The 9,214-nt window shown below is 40.4% G+C and overlaps 1 protein-coding gene across 3 annotated transcripts in view; it reads left to right on the forward strand.

The window, feature by feature from the left end:
* The first annotated feature begins 8,734 nt into the window (after positions 1-8,734).
* PJA2 (praja ring finger ubiquitin ligase 2) overlaps positions 8,735-9,214 on the forward strand; it is a 35,041-nt gene continuing 34,561 nt past the window's right edge. The window contains exon 1 of one of the 3 annotated variants that reach the window (XM_010725901.3): positions 8,735-8,923. The gene's annotated coding sequence lies outside the window, so the exon portion shown is untranslated. Of the gene's footprint in view, positions 9,014-9,214 lie in introns of all 3 variants that reach the window. The other 2 variants (XM_010725902.3, XM_010725903.2) reach the window with 2 other exon arrangements.

Here is a 9,214-nt window from a genome sequence, read left to right on the forward strand (position 1 = left end):
CTGGCGGCCGGGGGCGGGAGGGCGGGAAGCGCCTGCGCTCCGCCGTCCAGGCGCGTCGTTCCTCTGGAGCAGAAAGTTTGTGGTTTACTCTGGCCACGCTGCCTGCTTAAAGAATGTAGCAGGCACCTCCTGCTGCTTCCCCTGCACCTCTGCAACCTGTGCCCCAAGGTCTCCGGTGAAGACCTCCAAATGTCATCCCACTTAGTAGCTGGATGCTTTGGAGCATCATGAGAGTCCATCAGCTGTGACAGATGTTTAGCTTTATCCTTTGGTACTCCTGGAAGTGGCAGGGGTCAAGCTGCATAAACTCTCTGCTGGAAGACATGGCAGGGCAGCGCTTCTCCATCCCCCGCAGAGCTTCATTGCAGCACATGAGGAACTGTCCTGTGGCACCACAACAGCTCTCGAGGGAACATACATCTCTGGTCACAAGCTGTCATTTTCTCTTTTACTGTAAGAATTCCCCTCACCTTCATCCACCACAAGTTCATCAGGACATCAATGTGGGCTTTTTTTTTTTTTTCCTTTCCCTAAGAAAATAGAAAACATGCAGTAGATCATAACAAATAATAAACATCTGCATGGTGCTACGATCTGTAAGTACTCATACAGGCTAAAAAAGCGCTTCAGGTCTGCATATGTACGCAAATTAAAATGTCACTTTTTCACAGTGAAAATCTATACAGAAATATCTTCATTCAACAAAACAAAAAAATAGAATAAGAGACAGATGAAAAAAAACAGAAAAACAGAAAAGGAAAAAGAGAAAGAGAAAGAGAAAAGGGGAAAAAAGAGAAAAGGAATACAAGAAGAGAACAAGGAAAAGAAAAAGAAGAAAAAGTAAAAAGAGAGAGAAATAAAAGTAAGAAAAAAGAGGAAGAAAAGAAAGAAAAAAGAGAGAAAGAGAAAAGGAAGGAAGGAAGGAAGGACTTAAAATATTTTCATAAAGTAAAATTTTGAAGCATCAATCATTTTGCAAAACAATGTTTAGTTTTTTTTCTGTATAGTATGATTTTATAATTTTGTATAGTAAAAACTCTAAATACTGGGAATATGCTTTGTTTTGCAAATCATTCTGAATCTTCATTTACTTTCCCCCACACACCTCCTCTCCCAGCCCCCCATTCCCACCCCCCACTCCCTGCCCCTTTTTTTTTTGTCTATATGAAGTATTACTGAAGTCCTTCCTGTAGATCCTCTACAGGCAGGCAGAGTAGATCACAGCAGATTTTTCTGCATCTTCTGCTCAAGTAAACACTACACCAAAATTAACTGTGAAGATCTACAAGTGTTTTGGGGTATATCTCCTATTTTACTATCTTGGTAATAACAGACTTTATTTTTTCTACATTCACTACAATCAGTGAGCTTCTAAAATATGAGAATTTTCTACATATAACAATTTTACATGTTGCAATATTTCCCATGATTTATTTTAATATAAGCTGTAAACTATGGGAAAATACGAAAGCCAAATTCTGTGTATTTTGTTGGTTAGTTTCTCTATAAATACTTTTTTTTAGGGCAGATACAAGCCAGGCTACTGCCACCATACTTATTTTCTATCCTGATTTATGCATGGACAGCTGTACTGGATGTCATTTGTTATGTTATCTCTGGAACACACAGGACTGATTGCTGTCTCTTCAAATCTGCCCAGTGGTGCAGCTTCTTAATCAGAGCTGACTGATAAATTTTCCATATACTTGGTAGGTGGAAAATACCAGAACTTACATGCTTATAAAGGTAGAATGGTTGCTGGTAGACTTTTCTCCATTGAAATGAGATGAAATATTGCTGCAATGAAAACATTTCTTCCCTACCTAGTCTCTAGATGATACATTAAAATATTGTCACTAGAAAATATTCATGTTTTGTTTGAAAGTGTTGGGAAGCAGTAAAAAGAGAAAAGTTCAGCATTAATTTTGCATGTTACACCAATTGTTTTAAGTGAGATAATTGTGTTTTGTATCCTTATTAACTGGCTCTATTTGAATAAGAAATCCAACTGGCCAGGGAAGATTAAGAGCTCAATAAACAAAAAATTATTCAGGCCATGTATGTGGTCCCCTTTCCTTGCCAAAAAACAAATTAACTTTAAACATGTAATAGAATAAATAAAATAAGCTTGGCTTTTACAGTAGGATCTGCGAGGCTTGTATGAGTTACACAGAACTTTCAGATTCTGCCAACAGTTTCCTAAAGTTTTACAAATAAAAGACATGGTGGCAGCCTGTAGTTTCTGGAAGACAGGGAAGTATCTAGTAACTTACAGGATAGCAGATTATCAACATACATAACAAGATGGCTTGACTGGATCAATATGTATATCCAGTTTAAAATTTCCTAGTTGTCATACATAATGACTGCACAAAAATCAATTATTTTTTTTCTCCAAGATTTAGTAAAGTTGCCATCTGGTTTGCTAGTTACATCAATAAAATATTACAGGTGCTGTTACTGAAACAGAATGAAGATAAGTACCAAGATAATTCCTATAATAACTCCCAGACAGATTTTTGTTGGCAAAAAATCAATCTTCTGCAAATGAATTATACCACTCTATTTATTTTGGAAACTTTATATTTTGAATTTTCAACTCCTCTGCTAATTAGGATGCTTGTATCATTTTAAAATCAGTTGTTCTATGAAGAGGGTTCTGGCAGGTCTGGTCTTCTGTGGATGAAAAAAAATGATGTTGAACTAACATGGCAGTTATCTGACACGGTGGACTATGCTGCTCCTTTCTCATTGCAGTCTGTACAACTCACTGCCTTTGAAATATAAAGAAATTTAAAACTGAAGGAGACAGACAAACAGGTGGATGTATTGGGAAATCAAGCTGCAGGTATGACACTGAATCACAGAATTTGAATATTTAGATTTTGTAAAGTCAACAGCATCAATTTTTGGACTGGCTCACTTTTTAATTAAGCAATATCTGAGAACAGTCAGATTTTACCTTCCTCCTAAATTAGTTTATGTTACAGAAGTATTTGCCTTCTTTAGACTTATTTTAATAAAAGGGATAAAAAATGCCAGTGAAAAATCATGAGGTTTGTTTCTATTTCCAAAACAAGTACAGAATTTGTAGCTTCAGTCAAAGTATCTGACACAATTCTGTTCTGTAGTGCTAAGCAAGGAGGACCCTGTGCTTTTCTCTGTACAGCAAGATTATCAGTGTTAGGCAGTCATCATAAGTTCTCTAGGGTAGCAGAATTAGAGACTTTATAATTACAGGGTGGATATCTATAGGGAGACACCAAAATTCCTCCTTAGGTGTTCACATAAGAACTCATGATAGCAGAACCAACTATAGTGCTATAGCACTACGCACATAAAACATCTTCAAGTGGTCTTGATTTTGAGGAAAACTTGCTAAAAGGTAGGAAAGACCAGGAACTATTAAATGTAAACTTCTTATTTTAATGCTGAAGGAACTATAGTATCTACAGCTTAGGTCACCATTGGCGATGAGATAATCATAACCTAAAATAAATTTCTCTCCCTTTGTTAATTTGTTAAGCCAGGTGACTGTGGAGACAGTAGATATTGGGGGGGGAGGAAGGGTGGGAAGGGAGTGGGGAACAAAAAAAACAAAGCAACAACAATTTTAGAGTATCCAAATTCAGGAAAAAAAAAAAAAGCTGAAATATTGAGAAATTTGAAATTTGATTAAAAGCCCTACACAGTGGTATCACTATACAGGCTGGGATTTATTTAATTTAAGTAGTGGAAGACTAGAAACAGAAAAAAAAATCAATTTATCTAGGGAAAAAAAGAAACCAAAAACCAAAAACAACTCCTCTTAACACAAACATGGAAATCCTCACAAAAATCAGGCAGTTCTCAAAATAATATGTTTTTTTTCACAGTACTTTCTGAAAAACAACTGCATATAAGAGTTTGAAATACATGTCTGCCCAACTTATGACTCATACAGTTTTTTCCTGGTTTAGGATTTAGTCTTCATCCATGGCACCTACTAAATGTATGAGTGCCTTAACCCAGCAGATCTGCCTTTTGTTGGATCGATTTTTTCATTATTTCAAGAAGGAAAAAGAAGTACCTTGAGTAACTGTGTATTCAAGACTGTCAATAAAAAGGCTGAAAAATCATTTGGAAAAATACAAAGTGCAGACCTTACTGCACAATAGTGACATAATTCCCAGGTCATACTGTCTTTGCCAAAAATACACCAGAAGTAAAAATGTATCAATACTATCTAATTTTGAACTTGCATCTTCCTGCCTTGGAGCACAGTTTGATTTGATATTTATAACTACATGTTACAGGTCACCAATACACTAAGACAAACTCCCCTTCCATGACGATTGAAGCTAAAATGCCAGGCTGTGGGCTGAAGTTCTGAGACACAGGCACATTTTCCATTACCTCTGCTCAGGAAAGGTAATCCTTATCTTCTCAGAGCTCGGGCATGGTAATCTTTATCTTCACAGAGCAGCTAAAATCCTTGCACTGTGCAAATTCAGAAGACACTTCTATTGAGCTTTTGAGGAGATAGAGAGTTTTCCAGAATGTTTGCTCTTTCTCCTTGACTAGGCCAGGATTTATTTTTTAATTTAATCATTTCCACGATATCAGCAATGATAACACAGCATACCTCTTAACTCATTTTGCTCCTAACAGATTAAAACTCATTTATCTCTAGTGAGCTCTTGGCCAGGGTGAGTGGCAGAGGTGCAGGACTGGCCTAAGCTCCAGCTGCTGCAAAGCTGCAGGGTTGGACAGAATAAGGCAACTTGTACAGCCATGGTGGAAGGCTTACCCAGGGGAAAGGAGGGGCAAGTCCTTGCTTCCAGCTTTGTTTGCCCTTATTAGTGAAGGAGCCCACCTTGGACATGGATTCAGGTCTTGACAAAAGCCTTGACTTTACTAACCAAGCACCAGAAGGGACGGGCAAGCTTGCAGCCTTAACAAAGTAGAATTTGTACAAAAATTTGGAGATATAACACTGTACTTCATTTAGTATGTGCCCACTGTACTTCAGTCAGCTCCAGTAAACACGACTGAATTACTTCAGCTTCTCTGGGATTTTGTATCTGAAATATTTTGCATTCTATTCTGAAGAGCAAACCTTAACCATTTTGGAAAAATTGTTAGGCATTTTCCAGTTCACCTGGTTAACTTACTCTAGTGACCAAAAGCAGAAGCTCTTGAAATGACCAAACATTTTCGTGTGTATTTAAAAGCTAATCCAAGGTTCTGTTCTTTGAGACAAATTTCATCAATTACTGTGACATTTCAGTTACAAATCATAGCATTTTGAGTAACATTCCTTTTCAGCAGCACCCTTTGCTGTTTTTCAGTGCTTCATCAAAATTATTTTAACTAACTTAAAATCTTCTGTCTTCATTCTATTAACTGAATCTTTTATTTTACCTGTTTTGTTGTTGTTATTGTTGCTTTGTTTTGCATGTTTGTTTTTTAACTGAAACACACAATGCTTTCCTTAATTTACAGCCATATGAATGGAGAACAAGAGGGTACCTGCAGCAGCTCCTGCAAACAGGACCCATATCCACATTGCACAGCCTGTCCCCTCCTGTTGGAAATATCCAAATAATTTTCTAGGACAGTATCTCTGGTAAAGCAGATTTTATTCACAATTGCAATGGCGGGCCTCCTGCAAGCAGGAGGGCACCCAGAAAACAGAGTTACATCTTTTATTCCTATTCCCCGACGCTTATCTCTTTCTCCCCTAGTTCCTCATTGGCTGAGTACTTTAGGTTCACAATCTTCTCGACACTTCACTAAATATGGAAACACTGGACAAACATAAATTTTTGCTGCATAAGTGTAAATCTGTAGTTAATTAATTAACTTATTCCACACCTGATCATTATCTTGCAGATATCTGCTTGTCCTTCTTTCCACAAAGATAAGCTCGGGAGAAAGACAGGGGAGTATCTTGGCGTCTGCCTGTCACGTCCCAGCCTTCTCACGGAGTGAGACAGTTTGGCCTTGTGTAGAGGCCCTAACTTCTTTGATGTTTGCTAAATCTGTTCTTCTTTTGCTGGGAGTTTCTTATCCTAACAGAACAACTCTACAATATGTTTTCTAATCCCTAACACACTGTACTCGCATTGTTTGGAACATTTAACAACTATTACAGTTTTGCAAGAAAGAATTAATTGCATAATTCAGTAATAATGTTTCTAAAACATGCCGCTAACACATATAGTACTTTACTTCTTAGATCAACTATTTCTAACAATAAGTTACAGAATACAAATGTATTATGTTCTAGTTCTTCAAACCAATTGCTCTTTTTAATATCAAATGCAGAAACAACATTCCATTCCCACACTCCCATGGGGGCCAGCAGAGCCAGCAGCCCCTGTTGCAATGTCCCCTGGTGACAAGCACTCACATACCCACCCCACCCTGCATGACGTGGCCCCTCTGCTCGCCCAGCCCGCCTGCCTGCATCCCAGACCCATTGCCTACCCACAAGACCCTGCTCACTGGCTGCTCCCACTCATGGCTGGTTGCACACACTTGTGCCTACATCCTTGTCCCATGGACACCCACACTTGTAACCCCTAAGCTCTGCTCACAGTTTGCCAGCAGATGTGGACCTCCCACATGTACTACTTCCTTTCCCAACAGATTAGGGCCCCAGCCAGACAACCTAGCTGGAATAAACCTTCACATCCTCTCTCATACCTTCATCCATGTAGCTGAACATGTTTGGGTCCCAATACTGCCTACTTTGTCTATTGTCAGGTCCACATCCTTGTGTGTTTTTATTTATGGCTTCCTTCCTTTCTCATCATCCTTTGTGGCACTAAAAAAGGCCTGTGCCCAAATACCCATTAAGGAGCAGGTGCATTCCCTTCACATACCCCTACAGTTTGCAATAGAATTTTGTTACAGGAACATATCATCCTGTTGTTTTTAATGTCTGCCTTTTACTATTCTGTCATATTTTTATTCAAATATCTCTAGAAAGAAGGATGAACTTGATGGATAACCATAACATTCCTCTCCTGCTATAAAACCTAATACTTCGGAGTTGTGAAAAGGACAGGCTCCTGGAGCAGTGGTGTTTTCTGGGCTCATATTGGGCACAGCATCAGTATGTGCAGCTACAACACAGCTGAGAAAAAAAAAAAACTTGGTTTGGAGACTATCAAGATTGAAAAAAATCACAAAATTCTACATGCCTCTCACTTAGATGTATTAAACACAGCTCAAATAGCAAGCTTTTCTATTTCTGTGTTTATTTAGTCTTTTGAATACAATATGGATGCTTCAGCCGTGCGGAGATGTCTTGTCCAACCATTTAAAATTCATTAGAAACTGTTAGGCTTCATGAATTTCTGGATTAATTCCTCATTGAAATATAACCATTCATGAGCAAAGAAAGTTTTCAGGAAGAGTTCACACTTGCTTCTCAGGCACAATGGGAATTGCATGGGAATAGTGTCATTCCAGTTAGATGGACTGCCAAAACTCTTGCTGTATTTCCATGGATTGCTGGGTTAATGTACCAAGAAGAGTACTTACAGAGGCTAATTATAACCCACGTGATTATTTTCTCTTGCTCTGTGTATGCTCATCTATGTTGGGCTCTGCAAGAGGATAATTTACAACACAAACATAACTTTAAGTTCAATACCCTCTGCTACTGAGGGATTTAAGCTCTACTGTTTGTGTAGGCAGTCTATCAACATTAGCCTATTTTGGTCCTTCTCTTTACTGCAAAATATATGTTTGGTTTATCTGTCTGTCAGTCTGCCTATGTATCCACCAGCAAACTTTCTTACTTATTTTGAATTCTATTTTATTTTAGTGAAAAATTAACATAAGGAAGGAACACCACAATAACAATTCAGCAAGTTTTGCAAAAATCAGAAGAAATGTAGAGGAGAAAGCAAATAAAGTTAGGACTTCTGCTGAGCATGAACTTATCAGTTTTTTTGTTTTACACGGCTTCCTAGCTTTCAGTATGTGCATACTGGCAAAGCACGTCCTGACTCCTGTCTTGCTTAACATGGGAGGAAACATGGAAGGAACAAGAACTGAGCAGATAAGGTGAAAGATGTGTGGAAGGGCTAAAATAATATGGGTGACTGGTGATGGCTGCTGTCAGGCAGCAGCTGGAGCATGGGACACATTCAGGGAAACCCAGTTTCATTAGACCTTCGGTTGAGATAAACTTGCTTTCCTGCTTGGGGAAAAAATAAATAAATAAATAAATAAATTTATTGGCTACCATATGGTAGAACTGCTACCAGCAGGTAGAACTGTTTGTACATGATCCACTAAGTGGACATGTTGTCTGTACAGCGTGTACAAAACACAGTGCTAAGCAGTGGATAACATTTGAACACTTCGGTTGTAGTTGGAAGCAGGCCACATCCACCATCCAATACTTCTAGCCCTGTTTGTGCCGGAATTTCACCTGCCACTGGAGCATAGAGACACCTGAGACTGTGAAATGACACAGAACTCTGTTAGCTGAAATACTTTGGACAGAACAGATGAGAGGAACTGAGGAATTAACGAATCACCGCCATTTAAAATAAATAAATAAATAAATAAATAAATTTGCACAAATAATAGCTGAAACCAGGTTGAGCTTCACCAGGGCACACAACGCACGCCCGAACCCCTTTTCCACCCGTCACAGCCCACGGCCCCTCAGCACCGGGCCCCCGGCCTGAGGGCGGGGCCTCCCTCCCTCCTTGTGATGCAATTGCCGGTAACCCCGCCCCTCGGTAGGGAAAGAGGCGCCTGGAACTCTCGCCGCTCAGTCGGAATTGGTCTTTTCCTTTTCACCCCTGGCCAGATATTGGCTGCCGTTCGCTAGCACCGAGAGAGAGGATTGGCTGTGCTGAGGACGACAGGCAGGCTGTGATTGCCGCTAGGAGGTGTGCAGCTGGGTCCGGAAGGGGTGAGCGCGGAGCCGGCTCGGGCCGCGGGTTCTGGCGGAGATCGCGGCTTCGCGGAGGAGGAAGAGCAGAGCAGGGCAGCGCCGTGCCTTGTAAAGACTCCGGGGCTGCCGGCCCGCTTAGGGGGTCGCTAGGGGCTCCCTCGGGAGCGAGCGGCCTGGGGGCTGGGGGAAGGCCGAGGGGCGTCGGGGCAGCGGGTGGGAGCCGAGGGGCCGCGGCGAGCCGGACTCCTGAGGTGCGGGGATGTCGGCAGAGCTCCGGGCTTACGCCCCGGGGCCGGTGAATGGGCAGTG

This window comes from Meleagris gallopavo, chromosome Z (genome assembly GCF_000146605.3).
Source record: "Meleagris gallopavo isolate NT-WF06-2002-E0010 breed Aviagen turkey brand Nicholas breeding stock chromosome Z, Turkey_5.1, whole genome shotgun sequence".
Taxonomy (NCBI): domain Eukaryota; kingdom Metazoa; phylum Chordata; class Aves; order Galliformes; family Phasianidae; genus Meleagris; species Meleagris gallopavo.